This window comes from Arachis ipaensis, chromosome B1 (genome assembly GCF_059453495.1).
Source record: "Arachis ipaensis isolate K30076 ecotype BB chromosome B1, ASM5945349v1, whole genome shotgun sequence".
NCBI lineage: Eukaryota > Viridiplantae > Streptophyta > Magnoliopsida > Fabales > Fabaceae > Arachis > Arachis ipaensis.
The window spans coordinates 48,746,953-48,757,502 of record NC_142436.1 but is presented as its reverse complement, the minus strand read 5'-3'; positions in this window follow the sequence as shown (position 1 = coordinate 48,757,502).

Here is a 10,550-nt window from a genome sequence, read left to right as displayed (position 1 = left end):
GATAGTTAGATGTGGTATTATGATTACATGGATTGTCTAAAGTTAGGTGGAAAGTTTAAGTTAATTAAGGATTCAGATTTTAGTCCACTTGGCCAAATACAATCCTACCATGACCCTAACCCATTACAACCCTTAAAAGACCTCTTGATATGTGTATCTGTGCATAAAATTTATGTTGATTGTTAGATGAAGAGCAAGCCTTAGAAAGTAAGGTTAGTGGAGAATTGAGAGAATCGAACCTAAAACACTTGAGTGATTAGAGTGCATACACTTCCAGTGAGGGTTCGATGCTTGATTCTTTGTTCCCGGCTTTCATGAGCTATTTTCTTCTTGCAATTTTTACTTGTACTTCATTTTTGTGATTTGAATTAGTGAAATCCAGTTCATATTTGTTCTTAAAAGATTTATTTACTTTTAACCAAGTAGGTAGAAATATTTTGCATGTAGTTACATTCATATAGATAGGATTGCATTTCATACATTTTACCATTCCCCTTCACACTTTTAGTTCTCTTAAGCTTAGCATAAGGACATGCTAATGTTTAACTGTGGGGAGGTTGATAAACCACTATTTCATGGTTTATCTTGTGCTCAATTGAGTGATTTTTATCAATCTTTACCCACTTATTCATACTATTTGCATGTTTTATATTTTCCTTCCCGATTTTGTGCTATGATTGAAAACATGCTCCTTTGACCTTAATTTCATTAATATTAATTCTCCCTTTATACCATTCGATGCCGTGATATGTGTGTTAAGTGTTTTCAGAGATTACAGGGCAAGAATGGCTTAGAGGATGGAAAGGAAGCATGCAAAAGTGGAAGGAATACAAGAAACTGAAGGAACTGCTAAAGCTGTCCAGCCTGACCTTCTGGCACTCAAACAACCATAACTTGAGCTACATAGGTTCAAATGATGCGGTTTCAGTTGCGTTGGAAAGCTAACGTCCGGGGCTTCGATTTGATATATAATTTGCCATAGCTGCCCCGAAGCCAGAAGATGCGAATGCGTGGATCACGCGGACGCATGACCTGGCAAAAGTGCAATCCACGCAAACGCGTGGACGACGCCTCCGCGTCACTTTGCCGCGACCTGAACGTGCCAGAATGCGTTGGGGCAATTTCTGGGCTGTTTTTGACCCAGATTTCGGCCCGAAAAACACATATTAGAGGCTATAAAATGGGGGAATGCATCCATTCATCATATCAGCTCATAATTCATAATTTTTAGTTTTAGATGTAGTTTTTAGAGAGAGAGGTTCTCTCCTCTCTCTTAGGATTTAGGATTAGGATTTCTCTTACTTTCAGGATTGTTTCTTTTTATCAGGTTCAATGTTCCTTTTATTTATTTTTTCAATTTAATTTATGAACTTTTCCATGTTAGATTTGAATTTATGTTTAAACGTAATTTGATGTGTTTCAGATTTATGATTGCTTTATTCTATTTATGATGTCTTCAATTTAATTTAGAATTTTCTCCTTTGGCTTTGGTTAAATAATTGGTGACGCTAGAGTTATCAAACTCGATGTGTTGACTGAAAATTGGAATTCTTCAAGAATTAAATCGAGTTCTAATAACTCTAGCCTTTTCCTAGGAAAGACTAAGACTTTCAGATTCAAATCAATTCATCCACTTAACTTACCTTCATAGTTAGAGGTTAACAAAGTGGGAGAAAAATCCAATTCTCATCACAATTGATAAGGATAACTGGGATAGGACTTCCAGTTCTTATACCTTGCCAAGAGTTTTATTATTTATTTAAATTAATTCCTTACAACTTACTTTCTTGCCATTTACTATTCTTGCTTTTTATCTTATACATTAAAACCACAAAAATATATCTTTTTCCATAACCAATAATAAATCATACTTCCCTGTAATTCCTTGAGAAGACGACCCGAGGTTTAAATACTTCGGTTATCAATTTCAAAGGGGTTTGTTACTTGTGACAACCAAAACTTTTGTAAGAAAGGAATTCTTGTCGGTCTAGAAGCTATACTTACAAGGGGAATTTATTCGTGAGAATTCTAGGTCGCGCAAGAGTTTCGTTCTTCACCGGTCTACCTTCTCAGTGAGCTCAATCAACAATTAGTGGATAGATGGTTGCAGTGCATGTGGTGATGCTGAGGTTGCTAGGATATCTGATTGTGGGTCCTTATCCTTGGTTTTGGTTACAACTAGAGGCCTAATCCATTTTCCATTCGGGACAATTTCGTCGTCCCTTGGAATAATTGTCTTCACATCATCAGCCTCATATGAAACTCCAGCCGCAGATGCTAATTTCGTAATCAAAGCAGGGAATGGGAGGTCAACTGTTTAAACTCGACTCATAGCTTGTCGGATGAGTCTTGGGATGTTGAAAGGTTTCTCCGTCAAGATACACCAAATAAGGACGGCCATATCCGCAGTGATGGTAGACTCATGAGTGCTTGGCATTACATAATGGGACATGATCTGTTGCCACACTCTAGCCTCCATAGTTAGTGCATTCACTGAGATACACTTGGGTCTAACTTTGCGTTGCCCATAGATCCACTGGCTTCCAGGCTCAGCAATGACTTTAAAGATGGGATCCCAATCAGAAGTATATCTCTTGCGGTCAAGTTCTGCTTCTTGATAAGCATCCATTCCATTGATGAACCACTATTTTATGGTTTATTTTGTACTAAATTGAGTGGATTTTGTCAACTATTCTCACACTTATTCATGTAAATTGCATGTTTTTAAGTTTCCTTCCTAATTTTGTGCTATGATTGAAAATATGCTTCTTTAGCCTTAAAATTAATCATTTTTAATTCTCTTTTATTATCATTTGATACCGTGATATGTGTGTTAAGTGTTTTCAAAGTTTATAAGGTAGGAATGGCTTAGAGGATGGAAAGGAAGCATGCAAAAGTGGAAGGAACACAAGAAATTGAAGGTTTGAGAAGCTGGAATTGATGTGTGTGCGTGGCTGAAGTGCACGCGTGATCACACCATCCTACAACCGATACGTACGCTTGACTGACGCGTACGCATGACCAGGAATTAGTCCATGCGACGCGTATGCGTGACGAGCGTCACGTGCCTCAGTAAATTGAATTCGCTGGGGTGATTTCTGGGCTTCTTTTGACCCAGTTTCAGGCCCGAAATTGAAGACAAGAGGCTGCAGAGTGGAGCTAGGGGAGGATTCACTTTTCATTCATTCACACTTTAGTTTTTAGATGTAGGTTTCTAGAGAGAGAATCTCTCTCCTCTCTCTAGGTTTTAGGGTTTTTAGTCTTATTTCTTCTTAGCTTCAGAATTTTATCTTGCTTTAATTTAGTTTCTCTTCTACTTTTTTTTATTCTAGTATCTTAGTTTATCTTCTCTTGTTGATTTCTTTATTTTCCCAATTTAGTTTATGAACTCTTCTTGTTAGATTCAATTTTCTTTTAATGCAATTTGAGGTATTTCATGTTTATTGCTTCTTTCTTTAATTGTTGGTTATTGATTTCTTGCATTTGTTAATCTTAGATTTTACTATTTCTTGTTACTTTTCTATGCTTTTATTTTGTGCATTCCAAGTGTTTGATAAAATACTTAGTTGGATTTTAAAATAGATTTTTATGTTCTTGACTTGGATTGATTAATTAGAGACTCTTGAGTTATCAAAATTCTTTTGTTGATTGGTGATTGAAAGTTGCTAGTTGGCTTAAGCCTCACTAAATCTAGTATTTGATTAAGACTTGTGAACTGAAGTCGATTTTGCTCGCTTGACTTTCCTTCATTTGTTAGAGGATAACTAAGTGAAAGTGATTTGCACTTACCATCAGAATTGATGATGATAATGAGGATAGGGATTCCAATTCTCAATCCTTGCTAGGACCTTTCTTATTTGTTAGTTTATTTTTCTCGCAATTTATATTTTCTTGTTCCTTATTTCAAAACCCCAAAAAGAAGTACATCATAACCAATAATAAATACATTTTCCTGCAATTCCTTGAGAGACGACCCGAAGTTTGAATACTTCGGTTTATTTTTATTGGGATTTGTACTTGTGATAATCTAATTAAACGTTTACCGAGGATTACTTGTCGGTTTAGAACTATACTTGCAACGAAGTTATTTTGAGAAATTATTTACCGACAATTTTTCCTCCGCACCCATTCGGACTTGGTAAAAGCTCAAGTGTTTGTTGAATAGCAGCTTCAGAAATCAGGACTTGCTTCCAACGCATATAAATTGATTAAGGGTGGGTGTGTGATAATTGGCGTAGAATTCATCCACCCAACATAGGTTAACTTCGCTCGGCTCCCGATTTAAGAATCTCCAATGCTGCCTCTCAATGCGATGCACTACATATTGAAGTAAGTGTCTTGGAACAATTAAGAGGTGATTACGGTGATGCTTTCTATCAACCAAGATGGAGAACATCCGCTCATAATAGCGGTTGGCAAATCTTGTGGAGTCGTTTGCAAGAATTTCCTTCTCCGCCTCATCAATGCGGTTAGTCTTCTTCAACCGCTTAAAAGGTGGCGAATTAGCACTTGGATTTGAAGCTTGCGCTTTAGTGAGCGCTTTTTTATTTGCCCCTTTTGTAGGCATCTTTTTAGAAACCTTTTCCTTTCCTTTCTTGGTGGCCATCCTGAAAAGGAAGAAAAAGAAGAAACATTAAGTTTAGAGAGATAGACACCAGAATTAAGAAAGTGCAAGCGAGAATTAATGCCAAAAAAGAGTAAAGTGTCTCAAATACATGATAGCTACAACATGTAAGTGAGAAATCAACAAGAGCATTGAGGCATATCACTAGCACTAAATGCAAGAGTGAAAGAAGTATATAAGTATAAATTATGAAAAGAGCAATCTCAAGCATCGATATCACAATGATGAACACATGCAAGAATGGTAAGAATCTTGAGAAAATTATTGGCTCAAACTAACTCCAAGACAATGAAGCATAAAAATTGGAGAAATGGGGTTAGAGAGGATTAAACCACTAATTCTTGCATGATGCTACAAGGATAGCAAGCCATAAACGATGAGAAATTTGATCATGAAAAGCCATGGAAAATAAGATCAATGCACAAGGTATGCAAGTGTTACGAAAAAGAAGCATTAAGTTGAAAGAATAATACCAAAAATGAACCAAAGTGTTATTGGTTCTTTTTCACAAACACTTGGTGTACATATTATAAACAACAAGCAACTTGACAAATCCAAGTGTATAGTGTACCCAAAGTAAAATGCCAACTACCATGGCAACACCAAACAATTAAAAATAAATCAAGAGATACCGAAATAATCCACCAACTCATAAAATTTGAATTTGAAACTTCAACACCAATGCAAGAATATAAGAGGAAGAAAAGACTAAGAGTAAGCTACGAGTAACAAAACTAAAATGCAACTAAGAATAATTAAGGTATTCAAAAGCAATAAACAAAAGAAAATTAAAAAGCAAAAGAGAGTAAGAAATGAAACATTGAAAAGAGGAAGTAGAAGATGAAGGTAAGTGCAAGTAAAAATAGGATAAGAGGAATGAGAAGAGAAGGTGGACCGCCAGAGGTGGGACCGCCAGAGGTGGGACCACCAGAGGTGGGACCGCCAGAGGTGGTGGTCGCCGGTGATTGTCGGCGGAGTTGGAGAAGAAATGTGATGAGAAAAAAGGAGAAGAAAGAAAGAAAAAAAGAAAAAAAGAAAGAAGAAAAGGAAAGAAATAGGGCAGCGCGCTTCTGTAAGTTGAATACGCAATGTGATGCATGCGCGTAGATGAGCGGATATTTTATATGCTTTTTGGCATCATTTTCATATAGTTTCTAGCATGTTTTGTTTAGTTTTTATTAAGTTTTCATAGGTTTTAGTGTTAAATTCACATTTTTGGATTCTACTTTGAGTTTTTGTGTTTTCATGCAATTTCAGATAATTTCTGGCTGAAATTAAAGAGTTAGAGCAAAAGTCTGATTCAGAGACAGAGAAAGCACTGCAGATGTTGTCCGGATCTGACCTCCTTGCACTCAAAAGAGCTTTTCTGGAGTTACAGAAGTCCAAATGGATTGTTCTCAACGGCTATGGAAAGCTGACTTCCAGAGCTTTCCATAAATGTATAATAATTTATACTTTACTTTAGAATAGAAGGCCCAAAACTAGCGTCCAACGCCAGCCTCCTGCCCTATTCCAGGCGTCCAGCGCCCAAAGGAGGAGACCAGCATCCAAACGCCCAAAGAGGACCCCCTAGCCAGTGTTCAACGCCCTAGAGGCCTCATAGCACGTGGATCTCATCAAAACTCAGCCCAAACACTCACCAAGTGAGCCCCAAAAGTGGATTTTAGCACTAAAAAGACTATTTTACCCTTACTAGTCATTAGTTTAGTATTTAAAGTAGAAGATCACTCTTTGTTAAGGATCTTCAGATGCTTTACACCATATTTTCATTTTACACATTGTATTTTCTATCAGTATGAGTTTTTAAACCTCCTAGGTTGAGGAGAGGATCCCTGCTGAATTTTATGGATTAATAAAAGTATTATTATTTCTCTTTAGTCTGTGTTTGATTAATTCTAAGATGTATATTCGTTCTTCATCAATATGAATGCGTTGAACTGGCATAAGGTTATCACATTCTACATGGATTCAGAGTGAGTCTTTTATTGGACAATGATGAACCACCAGCTTGATTATACATCTCTCAGACGGCTAATCCACGACTTCGTTAGGGACTTCTCGAGATATTAGTTCAGCCGATTTACAGGGAGATTAGGGTCTCTGTGGTAGAGGCTAGAACCCAAGGCACAGCATCCTCCGATCCAGAAGATTTGACCTTATCTGTGGCGTTTTAAGTAGGATCACAAAGGAGAATGAACTGCAGAAGCTTCACCTTCAATCAGAATGGATCCGCACTAACCCTGGGGTTCAGATCTGGAGGAGTATTGGCGGCTGCTCAAACCAGCGTCAATCACATACAACCTGCCATAGAAGATATCATTCACACTTGAAGAAGACAGTAATACCAGAGTTATTCCAGAAGGACAAAGCATCTCCAAACCTTAACCAATTTCTTATCCTTGTTTACATTCATCTAGGTTTTAAGATTATCATTATAATTCCATCTTCCAAATCAAAATCAACAACTCTTCTATTTGCCTGACTAAGACCTGCAAGATAACCATAGCTTGTTTCAAACCACAATCCTCGTGGGATCGATCCTGACTCGCTCAGGTATTACTTGGATGACCCAGTGCACTTGCTGGTACAGTTGTACGGAGTGTGGAGATTCAGGCACCACGCGTCGGCCACGCATACGCATGGGAAGCAGAAAAAAAGGGGTCACGCGAACGCGTCAGTCATGCGTAGGCGTGAGGGCTTATCGTGCTCCTCACACAGTACCCGCATGGTCCCAGCACAACTCTCTGTCTGGACCATGCGGTAGCACAAATCTAGCACTAAAAATTTACAATCCAAGATTATAAGGCGACGCGTACGCGTGACCTTTGTGCGCCTCGCATCACAGTCCCATGGTCCTGGTACAACTCACTGTCCAAGTCGTGTTGTAGCATGGTTTCAGCATGGATTGGGCATCATCAGAATTTGGACGTCGACACGTACACGTGACCAGTGCCCATGCCCGTAGGACCCTTCCTGCATGGCCCCAGCACAACTCACTATTTAGGCCATGCGATAGCATCGTTCCTGCACAATTCTCGCATGGTGAATTTTCGAGGGTCACGCGTACACGAGGGTCATGCGTACGCAAGGGTCACGCGTACGCGTGACAAACTTTTTTTTATAAAATATAAGTAAAAGCAATTATAGCATAAAAACACCTAGAACAAAATGGTATCAACCAAAATAGCTAAACTAACCAAGTTATCAATAAAGAGAGTCTCATAAAACAATCATGATTCAAATCCAACTAAGCAAACTCAAGAAAATCAATAAAAAACTCTAAAACTAAGTAAAAGAAGCTATAGATAAGGAATATCATACCATGGTGGGGTGTCTTCCACCTATCACTTTTCTTTAACGTCTTTAAGTTGGACGGTCATGAGTTCATGTTCATCTTTTTGGGACATCCTCAAGGACATCCATCTCATCCTTTTTGTTGTCCTTGAGTGCATCCTTGAGGAGGTATACTTTTAATTCCTTTGATGACTTGTATCCATGTTATTTCTTTACTCAGTGACCATTTACCTTGAAGGTTGTTCCACTATGAGGATGAAGAAGCTCCACTACGCCATAAGGCTTAACTTCTATTACTTTAAAAGGGCCATCTCATCTTGAACGAAGCTTGCCTGGCATGAAACGAAGTCTTGAATTGTAAAGGAGAACTTTATCTCCTTTTTAAAAGTCTTTCTTGTGGATGTGGTAATTATGGAATGCCTTAATTCTCTCCTTGTAGATTCTCGCATTTTCATATGCTTCCATCCTAAGGCATTCTAGTTTCTCCAATTATAGCTTTCTTGCAATGCCCGCCTTTGTAAAATTCATGTTATATTACTTAACCGCCCAATTTGTCTTGTGTTCTAATTTCTTGATTTAACTAAAACTTCTATTTTATCTTTTATACCCTCGCTTTAATTTATTTATTGTGTTTTTTGTTTTGTTATGATATTGTTTCCTATTGTTCTTATTGCGAAGTTAATCATAACTGTACTATGAAATCATTTATGTTCTATTTTCTTTCCATGGTTGGGTTACTGAGCATTATATTTTGTATTTATATTGTATTTTTAGATTCGTGCGAAATTGTGAATTTTATTTCAATAAAAGTTTATTATTATTATTATTATTATTATTATTATTATTATTATTATTATTATTATTATTAATAATTTAAATTTATGTACTTATATTTTTAGTAATAAAAAAATATTTAAAAAGAATATATAATTTAAAAGATGAATAAAAGATTAGTTTCTGCTCAACATTGCCAACCAAGTATGGACGGACATAAGGGGTCGAACGGAGGTTTCGACCCTAACTTTTTTAAAAAAAATTAATAGTAATAAGTTATTAAGTATGATTTAATTTTTTTAAAAAAATATTTAGTATTTAGTTTAGTATAAATAAAAGTACAGTCCAATCGAAATATTAATCATTTCTAATATTTAAAAAGTAAATAACAATATTTAAAAAATTTGAAAAAGATATTATTATTAATATTTTTTAATTAATTTTTTTAAATCCCATAAAGTAGATTTTTTTTTCTTCTTTTGATCGTCCTTCTTGATTTATTTAGTATTAATTCTCTCTGTTTCAACAGTTACAACTGAAAGATCTTTTTCAACTATGAATATTGTAAAGAATAACTCAAAAATAAAATAAAAAATGAATTTTTTGCTAATTGTCTTTTAATTATATTGAAAAGAAAATTGCTGAAAAATTTGACAAGATTTTATTATCGATGAATTTTATGATACGAAAAATAGACCACTTCGTCAGTAAAATATACACACATATTTTTTGTACTTTAAAATATATTCTCTATCAATATATTTTTATAATACATTTTATATTATGTAATTTTTTGCATACTTTTTTAATATTATATATATTATTGCCCCTGCAACCAAGTATCTCGAAATTTGTTTAACACATTGACAATGAGTTTATAAAGGTATATTGTAATGATACAGGTTTCGGCTAAATTTTTTTTTACAAGAAACGATATTTCATGTTTTTTTTAAGATTGTATATTGTAATGAACCTATAACAGACCTATATATAGATGGATTGTCAAAGAGGTTACTTCTCTAACATGTAAGTTTGACATTTATGATCATAGGTGTAGAAACGTCCTTTAAATTTCTTAAGCAATTTAATGATGTATTTAGTAAATGAAAAGCACCTTAGGGAAGTTTGGTAGCTTCAATTCCAAAGAAATAGCTAAAATTTCCCATGCCTTTGAGTGAGAAAATCTTATTTAAAATAGTGATTGCAAATTGGATAATAGTAGTATTATTACCAGTAATTAATATGCCATCCACATAAACAAAAATATATTGAAAGAGATTACCATTTTGTTTGATAAAAAGTGAGGCGTCACACTTGGCTTTAAAGAATCCAAAGTAGCAAGAGTTCTTGAGAGTTTAATGAACCATGATCGAGGTGCTTGATTGCTTGACAAAGTCCATATAATGATTTGTTAAGCTTACATACCTGAAGCTGTTCATTTTGATGGAAACCTGGTGGTTGCCTCATGTAAATGAGTTCATTGATGTCTCCATTTAAAAATGCATTATTAAAGTTGAATTGGCAAATTTACGATTTAAAATTCAAAGCAACAGAAAGCCCAACCCTTAGGTAGCGTTTGGTGGAGAGACAGAGACGGAAAGACTGAGACTGAGAGACAGAGACCAAGAGACAGGGATTGAAACAAGAATGAAACTCTAATTTAATTTGCACAAATGATAAAATTGGAATTAATTAATTGAAATAAAAGTATTTTAGGTATAAAATGTTATTAAAGTTTCAGTCTTCATCTCTAAAAATTTCAGTCTCGTGTGTCCCTACTTTTTGGAGATACTGAAATACTGAAATTTTAGAGACAGAGACAGAAATTTTAGTACTAGTCTCTGAACTAACAAACACG